Raw genomic sequence first — 16,683 nt, 5'->3', positions numbered from 1 at the left:
AACATTACCCTCACGTACCGGATCCATCATCTGAATCTCAATGACCTTTTCAATGGCAGTTTTTAAACACGCAGACGCTTCATTTAAACCGCCGCCGCATTATCGTTCCCTATTTGGAGAGACTTAACTCCAATCTAGCTCCATGGCAAGGGAGCAGTTCTCAAAATCTTATATATACTTGAGGCACTTTGAAGTTAACCACTGCATTCTAATGTTAAATCCTTATTTGTCAGCTGCTGATACACTTGATCAAATTAAATAACTGCCTAAGAGGAGTCGATATAGCTGGCTCAGGAGGACACCCATAAAACACTGTCTTCCTTTTAAATTCCACTTTTAAGAGGGCCATTTACATTAGGAGTTGGATTCTTACAGCCCAAATCATAAATAACAGTGTGCAGCGGTAACTTCTTTGCAAAGGAACAGCACAGCAGCAAGAGGCCATAATCGTTCTCCAGTCTTTGACTTTTAAAAGGCTTGTAGCCCTTTTAAAAGTGCACTTTCAGATGCTACACCCACAATCATGCAGTATCGGAGAAAGAGCATTCCAAAAAGTACAAATCCCACACAAAATAGGGATGTTTGTACGGCATCAAAAGGCTACTGCTCACTGGCGGAGCTCCATATGACCAAATATGGAAGGAAAAAATGCTGCCTTTTCCCGTAACCAAACTGGGAAAAAAGGAAAAAAAAAAAAAAGGGAAGGTTTTCTTGCATGCTGTGTGCGCAGCGAGATAGAGCTCTCACACTCACTACACAGTGGCCACAGAGTTGGCTCCCTCTCAAAACAGCATGACTGATGGTGATGTTGGACCTGCCGTGACATCTCTGGGAACACTGTCGTGCAGACGTACACACACAAACACGCACGGACACACACCTGCACGACTCAAGAGTCATGAAAGGGGTAGCACACAGATCTCCTCGCTATGCTGACATGTCATTTTTAAACGCACACACAAAAGCTTTCTTCACTTTTACATATGAGCCATGGTCTCAGCAGTGCACTTTTGAATCGGAGCCCCCTGGAACGGAACATTCCTCTTGGTGAAAAAGCTGCCGTCTCGAGCACCACAGCCCTGCGCTTAAGTTAGAAACGGTTTGTTTATCTGGCCCCCCCTCTCTATATGGAGCGGCTCGGTAAAAAAAAAAAAATAAAAAGTCCATCTTAGCCAGCCATTTAGCAAGTAACTTAACAAATTATCCCTTTTTGTAGTGTGTGAACCACCAGAGATGTTTGCACTGAGCAGAGAACAAAGCAGTAAATGAAGCAACTGTGCCTCAATCCCAGCAAAACTACTCTAATCTGTGTATCTGATCCTAAAATATATCTGGCAGTGGGGAGAGTGACTGTCACTGGTTTTGAATGCATCACTTTTTTCAGTCATATTTCATCAATCAGTCAGTCAATATCCTGATTAAAACACAGGGCACATAAATACAACACTATGACCAAAAAAAAAACATAATTACCCAGTAAAAAATATTGGCAGAAATGGAAACTGTTGATGCAAAGGGTGGGAACAATGTAGAATTTCAAAATGTGCGACAATACCTTGAAATGAGGGCTGTCACTTGAGTTGCATTCATAACAAACAGAAGAAAAATTCATTCCATTCTTGTTTTCAGAAAAATGCGAATTTTTTTTTTTCAGAGAAGATTAATTGTCTCATTGGTATGTACAATTTTCATATTGCTGGCTGAAACGGAACAAAAACAAGTCTTAACTCAGCAGAGAACAAAGTGATAAATAAGCCACTCTCTGTCTTTCTTCTCTTGTTTGCTCAGGATCCAGGCGGTTTTAGTTTTCAGCACCATGGCCCTCTTATGTAACCCTCCTTGAAATAATACATCAGATATTCTGGTGCAAATATCCAGAATGTCAAATAATCTCAATAAATATGCACCCCCGCACTTGACATGCGATATCAACAGCCTGTTGTGTAATTCCACAAGGACATCACAATCTGTCTAGCCTTCATCTTTCCACCACCTCTGACCAAATGCGATGTCAATAACACAGGTCTGAGCAACATAAAGATTCAAGGCTGCATCTATGGAAATAGCCTCAACTACAAAATGACAAATGCAAACGCAAAAATGCAATTTATTCACATCAACCGCCTGTCAAAACAAACCTTTGTTATGCATACACGGGGACAATGTCATTGAGTCTCTCACTATCTCAGGGTACGTAGTGACATATCTATTAAACATGGAAGTAAATAAGTAATGACAGACAGCTGCTGAATGAAGCCTGAGACAAAGGAGCTGACAGAGGCGTCGCTGCACTGCAAAAAATTACACATCCTGTCGGGTCATTTCATCTGCTGCTGAGCTACAAAATCTTTAGTTTTCTAAAAATCAAGCACGGAGCGGGATAATTGGACTCGAGTCAAGTGCAAATCAGCACTAGTCAAGACATGCATTCGGTTGCGTGTCTTTTGATTTGGTATTTGGTGGAGTGATCGGCCTCATTTCAAGACACTGAGACTTAAAAATTCCTGAAACAAGGAATTTCTTTTAGGAGCGCTTTTAAAAGGATTGCGAGGCTGAATAGGAGAATGCACAACTTGTTAAGATGTATGTTTTCAGGCAGTGTTACAACACATATCTGACCAAAGTCTCCCTCTCCCAACCCCCCTCGCTCTCTCTCTCTCTCTCTCTCTCTCTCTTTGTCCATTTCCAAGCAGCCTCCTCTTGTTCCTTTGACAGCTCGTCTTGACACCTGCCTTCTGTCAGAGTAAATGAGGCCCGGACGGGAGCCTGTGTCTCCTCAACAGGACATTAATCTGCTGGTAGCAAGCTGACCAGGGAGACTAGTGGATCCAGAGTGCTGATGTATGGTAGGCTTTAGTCTAAGCACTGCTACTGCCGGCACCACAGCCAGAGCAACTGATCCAGATCCTGTGTGAGGACAGAACAGAACAGAACAGAACAGAATGGAATGGAGTAAAATAGAATACAACAGAATGGAAATGAGAAAAGCAGGGCACAAGAGCACAGAAGCCCCACTTTTTTGAGATTTTCTATTGCTATCATAAAACGTGTTTGCTGCTGTTCTGTCTGCAGTCAATATCCCGCTGGCCAAGTTTGTCCTGGAAAGAAAATCTCAAGGGGACTAACCAAGTTAAATAAAAATCAAATGCAATAAAACACAATTCAAACAGATCAGAGGAGAATGGGATGGGATCAGAGAGGACAGGCCAGAACTGGACAGAACGGGATGGAAATGATAATGCTTCCCTACAAAATAAACCCTTTTACGGTCTTGGAAAATTGCTTTTTCCACCTGGTTAGCAAATTTTTCATGTCATAATATGCATCTATTTAACAATAAACACCAAAAAGACGGATTTTCCTGTATTTATATCAGAATCCAGTTATGTTTACTTCCCAGAAAACAACATATTTTAGTGGCGACTTCATGACATACATATGAAACGTCTTGTCTCCTCGTCACAGTCATCTCATTAGATCCCACTGCTGCACTGCATGATCCCTCCTGTTTATGTTCTACACCCCAGCATGCGATTTCAACCAGAAATTTGTCTGCAAGATGTTCTCTAAATGCCGAATTGTGACTTTGAAGGAGGAAAGTGTTGCGTTTGCTTTAGCCTTTCCTGGGATGTCACACTGGCACTCATGGCATGGCATGAATTAACCAGTGCTGCATCATCCCTAACCCCCTCCTATTTGATTTGGCAGCATAAAAAGGCATATTTTTAAAAACCCCGGTCTGTAAATCTGCGGGGAACGGTTAAATTCTCCTCTAGCGATTGAGTGACAGAATGGAAATGTGGCCTAGTTTGAAAGCATGTCCAGTAACTGAATGCTCACGGGTTGTGTGTGTGTGTGTGTGTGTGTGTGTGTGTGTGTGTGTGTCCAGCTGAAAATACCTTGATATAAAGTGCCCTTAGGCAAGATAGTGAAGTTCTTAAACATTAGCAACTATGGAAATGAGCATAAATTCAATGACACAAAAAATGAAAAATCAAATGCCATTAAAATAATCCACAGCAGCCCACAGACATGCTGGAGACATTAAGTTGAACATAAAAATGTATTCCTCATAAAGCTTGAAAGGTTCCTCATGTGTCTCGCAAAGGCACAAAAGAAAAGACAATGTATCTGCTAAACATTTGTGACAAGCTCGCTGTAAAAGCCGCGCTTTGGTCGCGGCGGAAGTAAGCCTCTCGGCAGCCGCAGAGAGGAATTACACTTTGGTGAGGCAGGGAGAAAACTATGGAGAGATGAGAGAAGAATGAAAACAGCGGAGTGATTTATGTGGCTGACTTGAATCACACTATGAGAGAATGTCTTCCCATCATACCTTACATGGAAACATACATGAGGGTAGAATGAGGTTAAAAGCATGATGCAATGCCCTTACACCCCACAAGTCTGCTGACAGCATGACAGCTGAGTGCCTCTCAAAACCCCGTCAGAGCTTTGCCTTTTTTGTGTATGCACTACGAGCTCATTGCAACCCTATGGAGAAAACACACAAAGCAAATCACCGCCATTGCTCATACAGGAGACATCTTTTTTTTTTTTTTTTTTAATCTTGTCAAGCTGCCATCAATCTTTATCTTTCTTGCCTTGTAACACACGAGTCGGTAAATCACATGGTGGAATGCCAGGTTTTTTGAAGTGTGCTGCAAGGATTTTCAAGGGTATTACATGACAAGGTATTTTTCAAAATAAGGGGCTGCATTCCTGGAGAGAGATAGGAGAGAGGAGATTAAGTAGAGGGTGGGTGTGGGTATGGGTGGGAGGGGGGCAAGCAAGATGACCTCACCAAGAGCTATTACTCACAGTGGATGTGGAGAGGTGGAGAGGTCCCCTGAGAGTCCCTTCAGTTCTGTCTTACTCGGGGAATCTGACGGGTTCTTTTGGGAAGACATGGACAAAATGCATGCACACGTTGTCCTGAAAGGCACCGATGATGGAGAGCCTTGCAGAATTTCTCAGTGGAGACAGCCAGGGTCCTATGACCATGAGGAAAAGGTCTCTTTCCACCTCTGTTGTGGCATCAGTGCTTGACTCAGTGGCCCTGACATGCTATCAGCAAACCTTTGGAGGTCCAACACATTTGCTGGTGGCTGTGCTGAGACCTGAGTCCCGGTGTGGAAACTAGAAGATATCACTTAAATATTGCATTCACTAGACCACTGATAATGAGCTTAGTGGCCATGATGCTAATTTATCAAGGCAGGGTTTCACATTTAAAGAGGTAATTAGCTATGTGAAGTGAAAGGTATTCATAATACACAGGCTCTCTGTTAATATGGTTGAAGTAGGGCTGGTAAAAATATCCTTTTTCTGATGAATGTGAATCAATGATCTTTCTTTGAACAATCCAATGTCATTCCTTTAAATCATGAGATCGATCTTGGAATCTATTCCTTTTTTTAGTGGATGTGTGCTTTTTTTTTGCTCAGTGTTATTTGTGGTCCAGGACACAAAGTCTGCCTGAAGGGAGAGTGTCTTGATGTATTTTGGATTTAAATCCACGATGGTAAAGAAGAGTAACTGAACTGATATAAAATCAGTCAAGGCAGATGGCTGCCCACCCAGAGCCCGGTTCTGATCAAGGTTTTTTTTTTGTTAAAGGGTTTTTTCCTTGCTGTTGTTGCCAAGTGCTTGTTCACAGGAGAGACTCTGGTTCATGGGATGAGCCAAAATCTATTGGGTCAAGTGCCTTGAGATAACTTTTGTTGTGATTTGATGCTATGTAAATAAAACTGAATTGAAGTGAACTGAAAATCGAGTCAGTGCCAGCACCCAGTTGAAATTATACCTGAGTGCTGTTAGTAGTACTTTGACCGAATGTGTCCAGGTAAGTTGAAATTCCACTGAAAAACAAGAAGGAAAATCAACAAACACAGCTGGAGCATCTTGACTGAGAACTACAGCGGTCAATGCAAACTTCAGCAGTCTCAGACAGTTCACCACATATTGAACTAGGGATCATCTCACATAGATTTTTCAGGGCTGATACCAATTATTAGTGATCAAGGACACTGATAACGCTGATGCAGGGCTGAAAATTGTTTGCAGTAAATTTGAATTGCGGGGTCATTTGAAAAATAAAGTGTCACGGAGCTCCCAGTGGGAAAACAGAATTCAAAAATAACTCCCCCAAAACAAAACACCAATTTCAAAATGCAGCACTATGGCTGATGGTGTTTAACTTTTAACCTCAAGTATTGGTAAGAAGTTCAACTCACTGGAATTACAATTTAGCTTTTTTTCTTTATATGAAACTAATTATAATAAAAATGAATAAATCTATTAAATCTAAAATGAAAACTGTAACTCCTCTGTCCTTAAGTATGTTCTTGCCTTTCTGTAAAACCAAATTACATACAAATCCACTGAGAGGAGAAATAGAAATTGCAACAATATTATAATTGTTCCTGTCCCCAGTATTAGTCCCTCAATAGCCTCTGTTGAGCAACGTCAAGTTGTGGTAAATAAAGCACAGTCTTTCAGCATTCTCTCCCTTTTCTCTCATAAAATGCTGAGACTTTGCTGAAAACAAGCTCGCTTGGTATGAAGGAGGGTGGTAGGAACCAGACGGTGGTCCCTGTAGGTGCCTTGACTCGCTGTAATGAGGCTGCATTTTACCCTCAGCGCATAAAACCTTGCAGAACACCGATGCACAAAGAGTGGTGCTTCATATCTATGACATTGTTATGTGTGACGCTGTAATTGGCCATACCAAATGAATCCTACAACATCGCCCATTTAACTTGGAACTGAGACATTTCAAGCCCTCACATGGGCTACTAATTGACAGTACAGGTTGAGGATGTAATACTCTTTGATCAAAACTGTTGATTTGTGAGTAAAACTGGAAGATAACCCGTCACTGGTAACCACTGTCATTATAGTTCTCACCTTGACCAGCAGCCACTGCACTCTGTTTTCTTTGCTTTGTCGTTTATGCTGCTTTAATCAGAGAGGTGGCTGCATCAATGTGCTGTCTGAGTGGTTTATATACTGGCCATCATGTAACTCAAAATTACGATATTGAAAAATTGTGAATATAAGGCCTGATAACTGGTCGATCCCTTACTCAATACAAATCCACCTAACAGGACGACAAAATTGGTGTGAGAGGCAAAATATGGATCGGTTTGGCTTGCAGACCTGACAAAGACAGACACCAACCCGGCATATGAAAACCCCATTTGTTCAAGGCAGAGAAAATCTGTGCAGGTCAAGTGAGGTAAAGGCTCTGCTTGATGGCTTTTCTTGTTTGCCACGGTATTACAGTTGCATCAAATTTTTAGATATTAAGGTTTATACTGGTATTGAATCTGTGGATGTGAAATCAATATGTGACAGAGCTCTCACCTCTCCTTCCAACTATACATTCCAGTGCAGATAACTCCTCACATGCCACGAGTCTGCTCCGGGCTTCGCAAGGCTTAAGTTCTCGAGCTTTACCAGATCTCATTTTCGTGCATAGCTGCGCTGGCTGTTATTATTAGTGTGGCAGCCAGCCATGGAGCGTCTTGGATAGGTGCAGGTCCTGTGTCCCCATCAATCCTCCTCGAGGAGAAAGGCCCAAGTCAGGGTCTTTAATCTGTCAGTAGAGGTAACGTGCCTCACTTTGCACTCGTGTGTTTGTACTGTGTTCAGTGTCTATCTGTCTGGAAAGCAATCTGACCGGCCACCGGATCTCCATAGTTCACTGAGGAGGAGCTGCTTTTATCAGTCAAACGTCTCTAACTTTGTCCTTCAGGAGAGTTACCCCACATCTGCCTGCATATCAGGAAGCCTCACCATTCCTCCTCTCATTCTGTGGTTATGTGACTTTGGAATATATTGCCAGAAAATTCCAGGAAACCCTTGAGCTTCATGAGACATAACAAAGCACTCTCTCTCCTAATCTTCCTCTCTCTCTCTCTCTCTCTTTCTCTGTGTCTCTGTCTCTTTCACCGTGGATTACGGTATGTTAGTCTGTCTGCCTTGGACGGCCTTGGAAGCTTTGCAGCTCATTCTCCCTAGGTGTTAAAAGTATTTCTGTTCAGTGGCAGACTCCCTCATTTTATGCCATTTTACATGGTACAGTTTCTTACTTTTTAATGCCTGTGCTAATTCTAGACCACAGACTCTTTAGACCATGGAGGACGCAATCATCATTGACTGCCATTAACATGACGTGACGTTTACCACTAAATTGAGGATAAAATTCAGCTTTAGAGGTTAATATATGTGTGGTATTTAAGCCTCCTAATTCCTAAATTTATTAGAATAACACATATCCCAGACAGCCATGAAATTGTAAATAATTGAGCAGTGCTCTAAGGAGGCTTCTCTGGTTGCTCCGTGGAGGTTTCTGCGAGTTTTTTTTTTTAGCTGATGGCAAAACTGGAAATGAGATTTGGTCCACAAAGCAGCGGAGCTAAATGGGAATAAATCCAAAACCATGGCAGTTCCTCCAGGCATTAATCTGTCCATGGGGGTTCACCCATCTCCTTTCCCATGATACTGTCTCCTCCACCTGGGTCACCTCTGCTCTCGAACACAAGGGTGCACGTACGGACCGCCTCATACACACACTGAGGCTCACACACACCTATACAAGCACCTATTCACCCCCATCCCCGCCGACCCCACAACCTGTGTTTATGTTCAGAGCTTGAGTGACTGGTATTTCATTTCGGCCTGCCCGGAGCCCTTTTGCACACAGTTTGCCTTGGCCGGTGTACCATTACTGGTCATTAAGTCTAACCTGAACTAATAGGGGCCCATTTTCCAAGGTGGTCTCCCAGGTGGCTGTCATAGGAGTGAGTGGCACAGTGGGGCTGAGCGCCTGACTCAGGCTCGCTAAGGCCCAGGAAAAACCTGCCGGGATGCCAGCCAGACTCCATCTTACATAGGATGCGAGCTCTTTGGTAACAAGAACTCATTGTTCCGGGGGCGAGGGGGGGGATTCTGAGTGTTTTGTTTCTCATTAAGGCAAATTGTAATGAGGCCAGCCAGATCGTGCACCCTACCCCATCCCTCCAACACACCCTGCCAAATTTTCTACCTTCCTCAGCATCTGATCCAATCATTGACAATCTACCTAAAAACCTTTATCTCAAACCTCAGTCTTCCACCACATTCACCAGCAACCACAACATCTTCAACTCAGATATCAACATCTGAATTAATTTTTGTTTTGGCCAAATATGGGCTTCAGATCATGTTCACAGATGATATGCTGATGATTACTTTACGATAAGTCCATTACAAAACTGCTGAATGCAGTTAGGATATAAAAATCAGAGATTAAGAAATTTTGATTTTATTTTTTTCTTTGACGGCTAAATAGGATGCAAGAAAATGTAACATTTATGTTGCTATAATACTATGTGAAGGCAGATAAAAGAGCAATTGCTACTTTTCCATCCACATATAAATAACAGTATTAAATTGAAGGGAAAAATATATTGGCTGTGCTCCATCCATCTCCAGTTCCTACAAATAATTATAAATCTAAACCTAATGTTTTTGCATTAGTAAAGGGCACAGAATTACGAATAACTTCAATAACATTTATAAAAGAGTTTGTTTTGATACCAGCAATCACTTTGTCAGGATAGATGTCATATTATTCAAATGTAACGTATTTCATTTTGGCCTGAAAGTAGTCAAATGTCTTAATGCAGCTCTCTTCCCTGTGACATGTGTCACCATTAATCAGATGAGAAGCAGCCATTAGTCTAAATACGGGGATAATTAATACACACTCACACTCCATTAGACGTCATGCTCAATTTGTTTACAGGCCTGTGTACTGGGTAAACAAGGAGAGGGAAGAGGGCCTTCAGCTATTATTCCTGACTAGCACAGCTTCACAGCAGTTGCTGAGCTGCTGTTGAGATCCAAATGCATTTCCAAGAAAACACTGGGCAACTTAGCACACACAGCTCACAGCTCAGTGTTTTAATCTGAATTTACATCTTAAACGAATTCAATTCCTGAATAACCGTATTCATCTGAAATTTGTGAACAATATTGTTTGATCACTAGATAACTGCATGCGCATGTATCATGGTTACAGAAATTGTGACTGGACTCAAGCATTAAAGCTGAAGCAAAAGCCTCCAACAAGGTTAAATTACAGTAGGGCATATAGTATGAATCAGCCCTTAGTTTAATAAGTACCATTTGGCTGTCACCTCAGCAGCCGCAGAGCTGCTCTATTACAGTAAAGCCCCTCCAGCAACGGACCTGAGGTTATTCAATAAAAACCTGACTGAGTGTTTCTCCCAATCACTGCTGGCAGAGCTCTGATGAGGTAAGAAGCTCTCCTATGCCAGCCTCTGTCCCCGCGGAGCACCGGCTGATTAAAATGGCTTTCAGAGGCCATATTTTTGTTCTTCTTGTCTCCTTGCCAGACCTGAGTTAGAGTACAGAGAGGCAAATTGACAAATTACCTGATGCGTACTGAAATGAATCCACAAAAATAGACCTAATCTCAAAGGGTCTGTGATAAGTTAATAGACGAGGGCATTAGATTTCTTCTGTTTTGCTTTGGAGAAATCGCTGGTCTCCATAGCTCAGGCACAGAGAAAACACAAAGACACTGAAAAAGTGTATGTGCTGAGGGTAGAGGGGCTTCTCATCAGCCATTCTGTGTCTCTTCAATCTTAATCACTTTCAACACCCACCCGCCCACCTCCCCCCCAACTCCCTAACAGGGCAGTGACATGTGGATTGGAAAGAAATGGCAACAGTCGAGTGGCCCTCCAGTGCCGTCTCACTCTCTCTCTCTCTCTCTGACTCCTTGCTTGTAACACATTCCTAAGCAATCCTTAGAGGCTCGTATGTAAATGCCTGAGTATGCTTCTGATTAGGAGGCACAGAGAGTACACTCTATAAATGCACTCTTAAACAATTACCACTGCTCCCAACTGCAGGCCCAACACAAACCTCGACTGTGCTGCAGCCTAACTGGCTTACTCAGGTGGGAGAGACTGCTGCAGACCATTTTGACAAATGTGCCTTGCAACAAGACACTTAGAAGACAATTATTTTGCATGCAAAGTCTGACCTCACACGTACGAAACCAAACACAGATTACGAGCGCATGAAATAAATATAGATTTGACCTGAGACGGGAGTGAAGCTGTCTGCTTTGCATGAAAATGTGAACAGCTGAAACAAACTTACCAACCACAATGTAGTGCTTTTTATACCAAAAAGACACAAAAACACTTGTAAAAAATTGTGAATTTGTGCATTTCTATGACTTGGCCTAAAGCGAGTACATGATCAATTTGACTTTGAAGTTTGTCCAAAGAATGAAACAATGGGCAGGATTACAGCAGGAGCCTGACTCATATGGATAGCCATGTAAGGACACAGAGCTTGTTTTATGTGTATGAGGTAAGTCCTCACTCCTATCATCACCACTTACAAGCCTGATCTCTCCAATTCTCACACATACACACACACACACACTCAAACACATGCTCCCCGCACCTCCGCAGCCACCAGCGTAATTTCAGCAGGCCTATCAACCAACCTACACACTGCCCTGTCTGTTTCCCCCTCTGGCCATGCCGCTATTCATAGAGCGGTTAACCTTGCTAACTGTGTAAACACATGACCTCACTGCGCTGAATGGCATTTTTCATGCACGCTGCTGGGATTTACATCACCCTATTACCTCTACGTCCCCTTAATTCCCCATTACCTTAAAATATGGGGCTTTTAGAAGGTGATTTGACAGGCTCTTGATTAGCAATGTTTGTTTAGGTTTGGGACGCTATGGGGGGACGGGACAGCGAGAGGGAGAGATGGAGAGGTGAGGAGAGGACAGCGGCAGAGGGAAAAGAGTGGAGGGCTAGAAAAAAAGAGGTAGAGGGTGAGAGAGAGTGTTATTCTAATCATATCTTTTCGGGAGATAGGAGGAGGACGGGGCAGGAGAGCAGGCCGGTGGTACAGAAAAGGACAGAGGTGACGCGAAAGTTACAGTAAACGTATCTGCTGGGGAGCGAGATATGCAAGGCGGTTTCTCTACCACAGGGACACGCTGTGCATGTCTGAGGTCCCAAAGGGAGGACGCCAAAGGAAAACACAGGGCCAGTCGGCTCACAGAGACATTTCCTGTGCTTGTTTTATCAGATGAGAAGAAGCCCAAAGGCTAAATGTCCCACTCAACAATATTACACGCACTTCAAAATACCTCATTTTGGGGAATGGGGGCGAGAACACGCATCTTTGCAGGATGACATCAGGAGCACCGTTTAGGAGACGTGACCTCACCCTCACGCACGATCAATCACCCACCGAGCCTCACGTAAATCACAGGAGCGAGAGAATGGAGGTTTTACCTTTTAAGACGCAGGTCTAAGGCAACGCCACCTTATCCAGAACTGAATCACCACCTGCTAAAAAAAGAGTTTTACTTAAGGAGAAAGAAATACAATAGCCTTTTCACAGCTGTGCAACTTCTGGGGAAGCTTAGCATCTGGCAACCGGCAGACAGCAGGCAAATACGCCAATTACCATCACGACTTGCCATGCTGCCTGTTAGGCAACCTGGCCTCGAGTGATAACACTTCAAAGTCAGAGAGTGACACGAGTGAGAGGTTGATCTAACAAACCCTCTTCATCAGAGTGTGACTAAAGCCCAAAGGAATTCAAACACAGGTCTTACACGCCACATGACTGACTGGCCAGGAGAATCAAAGTTTAGGAATTAGCCTGGAAAGAAAGGAAGTAAGATACAGGCCCTGGGAAGGATCTTCATTAGATTCCCGTTCTCATGTAACCTGTAATGAATTTGTTACTTGAGAAAAAAAAAATCATGCTATGTAAACACCGTTTGATTGAATGAGATTACATTTGGTGGTCAAACAGCCTCCATTATAGTCTGGGTTAGGGGTGGAATAAGAGAGGGGAAAAAAAGAGAGTCAGCATTCTCCATCACCCAAGAGACGACCAGAGTCTAATTCTGCAGTGAACAAATGCCAGAACATCCAAGAACGTTGTGCATATTCCCCTACAGAACTGCTCCATGTCAGCCTGGCTGCATAATGAGGAACAACAAACAGAATACGAAGCTAAATTACACAGAGAGGGATTCATGCCATGAGAGCTTTTGAAAAAAAAAAAGAAAAAAGAAAAAAAAAAAGAAGCAAGTAAGAGGAATTTTAGATTTATATATCATTAACCAAACATCTGCAAGAGTCTTACTGCATATTTTCCAGGACCTAAACAAACATTCTCTCAGGTTTCATGCCCTCGTGTGACTTCACAAGCGAGGAACGCTACCAGTTTTGCCTACCACTTGTTGACCGTCATTACCCGGTGAAGAGTTAAGAATTCCTTTCCAGCCCAAGATCAGCCTGTCCGTCCAAGCTCACCATATTATACAACTTAGTGTGCGGTTCTGGATACAGTGCATTCAAATTACATGCTATCGAATTCAAAGGCGAGGGGGAATAGAGCGAGTATGCTGTGGGGCCTGAGCTGAATCCAGGGCCAGAATCTCATGAGCTTTAGCTGCACGTCAATCACAATCACTTCAAATGAGCTGAACCCTGCCCCAGTGGCACTCCTGTCCAGAAGACACAAACCTGAAACCCAAACTAATTTTATCCCCAACAACCGGCCGACACTAAAAATGAGGATTTCCTTGATGAAATGGAGTGGTCATTTTGGAAAAAGGTGGAAGACAGATGAGCATTATCTCCGAGCACATCTGAGCATCGTTCCTCTCTCTCTCTGTCTCTCTCTCTGTCTCCCTTTCAAGATATTCTTAGAACAACAAATCTGCATAAGATCAACTGAAGGGGCAAGAAAGCAGAACATATGAAACATGGCTGACAGAGTTTCAATGGCTCGTTATGAGAAAGAACCAGAAAATAATTCTGACACCTGCTGAGAAGAAACAATGTGTTTCGGAGCGACATGTCAGCATCTACTCATAGAAAACTGCACCACATTTGGAAAACCTTAAAAAGGGGACACAGTATGGATAAATCCCATTACCAAAAAGAACTGAACAGTCTGATCATATGTGTTACACAATTCCCTCTGCCAGTTTTCCGTTCTATTCAAATTGTTTGCCACTTGGTTGGCCGCCCTGCTTAGCGGTGGTAAGAAACTATTGCCTTGCAAGGAAACTCTGGATTCTTACTTTGGAACATAATACTGTAGTGGGTTATAAATATCTAGGGTAAAAACTATAACACAGCACACACATCTACACATATACACATACAGCACAATCTTGCAAGGAAACGTACACAGGCACGTATGTTTGCACACATCAAAGAAATTCATGACCGCTACATTAAAGTCCAGTTTCATGGTTAAGCACATAGTGATTGTGATGTGGATGAGGCTGCTCCAACCTTTAACTTCAATAAAGTGGAGAGTGAGAGAGAGAGAGAGAGAGAGAGAGAGAGAGAGAGAGAGAGAGAGAGGCTGGAAGCCTTTACCGCACAGTGCAGTCCAGACCCAGACTCCGGAAATGCATGGCAGTGTTCTCTACATCCTGCCTGCCCAGCCCTAACCCTGGCCCTCGCTCTCGCCCACACTGCCAAACCCCTGTTATCACTGTGTGCAATTACCTCCAGATTCCTCTGCACCCACATCATATCGTGCAAATGATGAAATCCCCTTTACACTACAATGCACGCGTGTGTAAGTGTCTCAGCCTACATGTACAGCATGAATGTCTGAGTGAAAGTGTGTGTGTGTGCGCACATGTATGAAAAAGGCTGAAAGACTCCTGCAGAACTGTTATGCATTCCAGAGGCTATTCCAATCATCTGTCACCAGGTTGGGCCTGCGCCTTATAAGGAGCGGAGGGCATTCCCTGCGTGTTTTCCAAACACCACACAACTTATCAGATACAGTTTCATGGACAATTGCTATGCTGTCTCTGGCCCAAAAAGCATTCAAAAAGACCCTATAGATCTACCCTCTGCAGCCCCTCCACCTTGTTCCATTTTCCATGCTGCCATTTCAGAGACACTACTATGTAATAAAGCTGAGATCAAAAGACTTGCTGGCTAACCCGAGTACACCGAAACAGAACAGAAAGAGAGCCTTTAGCCTCGGGGACGGTGGGATTGCAAAGAATGTGATACCTTGAAATGAAGTGGATTCATCTGTAAAGATTTCCCTTTGGTTGCAGGACCGCCCTGTGGCTTTGGCCTACAGGAGACGCTGGATGTGTTTAACTTTGATGAACACAACAAATCGACAATTGCCTTCTGGATTTTCAGCATCATTATTTTGAATTTACATCCCTATGGTCAAATTTGATCCTGGTGGGGCTGGGGTGCTGCGTTGCTGGCTGCGGGGCCCATCTTTAACTCTCGGCCTGCTTTGTACAGATTCCACATGTCAGCTTTCTATAGGCTCCACTACATTGTGCAGCTTTTACCTCCAGGTCACAACATGGTCAAACAGGCTTATTACACATACAGGACACTTTGAGCTCTATTGGAAGCCATTATGACTCTATGATCCAGAATCAGCAGAGGTGCCTAAGCTTAAAAAAAGTCATTATTGACCAGCAAAAATATGTCAGAGTCAAATTTCATTGCAGAGTTTTGTGAAAGGCCTAAGTCATGGTCTCTGGCTACAGCCTTTGCAGCGTCTGCTATAGTGAGGCGATGAGAAAGTTGTCTGGCCATGGGCTTTGGAGACCGCCCCTCTCATACTTTACCCGATAAGAATCAGGAGTGAGAGCGCACAACACGACTGGACACATACGATTATCTCTGTAGTCCCGCCGTTAACAAAACATTAATAAAACTTTAGCATTGCGCGATCCACGGCGCAGTCAAGTTTATTATATTTCCTAATAATGAGTTCGCCTTTCCTTTGGTGAACTGTTGGGATGCAACGCGCACAAAGGAGGGAGCAGCTCATGGCCAAACGTGATGAAAAGTGGAATCAACAGACTAAACAGTAGAGATCTACATCAAAGCCAATCTGGCAGCGCAACTTTATGAATCATGCATTCAAAGCGCAGATGCATTAATGCGCTACGATCTCTGCAAGTTCGCCCGACTGACATCCGGTATCAAATACAAAATAACTTTGCGGTGATTTTTTTAAAGTTTGAAGTTTTTGCGCTTACCTGTGGATCTTAACGGGAGAAAGTAGTTGTGTTGAGTCGAGTGAGAGAGGAGAGGGAGCCAGAGTCTGCCGTCGCTCCTCCACTGTATTCAGTGATAAAACTGAATACTCGAGCAAGCCCCTCCCTTTAAGACATAATCGCACACATCTATGTTTACTGCTGGCCGGGCTCAACGCGTTGTCCGCACCATTCTGCTCCAAAATTCTCCAAGCTACTGCTCACACTCTGCACACACACACAACCCGCTTCCAAATGCTGCAGGAGTCAATCTGACAAATGAAATATTTCAACAACTTGGGGAAGAGCTTGTGCAAAAAAAAAAAAAAAAAAAAAACTCGTAATAGCTGGAGTGACTTTCGGTAGAAAATGCCCTTTTTGGTTATCCTTCACGGGGCCTCTGAAAGAAAATCCTCTGTCAGGAACGATCATATGAAATGTTAATCTTGGCCAAAAAGGAGGGCCGTCTGCTAGAGCACTCACAGGCGGACCAGGAGGCCTAAAAACCTACTGAGACGCTGTACTGTATTACTGGGAGGAATGTGGTGATAAAAAGGTGGGTGAGCTGTGGT

The 16,683-nt window shown here is 43.3% G+C and overlaps 1 protein-coding gene across 2 annotated transcripts in view; it reads right to left on the bottom strand.

Moving 5' to 3' along the window:
• Nucleotides 1-16,319, bottom strand: part of cald1a (caldesmon 1a) — a 55,932-nt gene extending 39,613 nt beyond the window's left edge. Inside the window, exon 1 of one of the 2 annotated variants that reach the window (XR_003927870.1) lies at nucleotides 16,115-16,318. The gene's annotated coding sequence lies outside the window, so the exon portion shown is untranslated. Of the gene's footprint in view, nucleotides 1-16,114 lie in introns of both variants that reach the window. The other variant, XM_030046093.1, reaches the window with a different exon arrangement.
• Nucleotides 16,320-16,683: the final 364 nt, after the last annotated feature.

This window comes from Myripristis murdjan, chromosome 23, assembly GCF_902150065.1.
Source record: "Myripristis murdjan chromosome 23, fMyrMur1.1, whole genome shotgun sequence".
Classification (NCBI taxonomy): Eukaryota; Metazoa; Chordata; class Actinopteri; order Holocentriformes; family Holocentridae; genus Myripristis; species Myripristis murdjan.
Note: the sequence above shows the minus strand (reverse complement) of the source record. Positions and strands in the feature narration are given on the sequence as shown.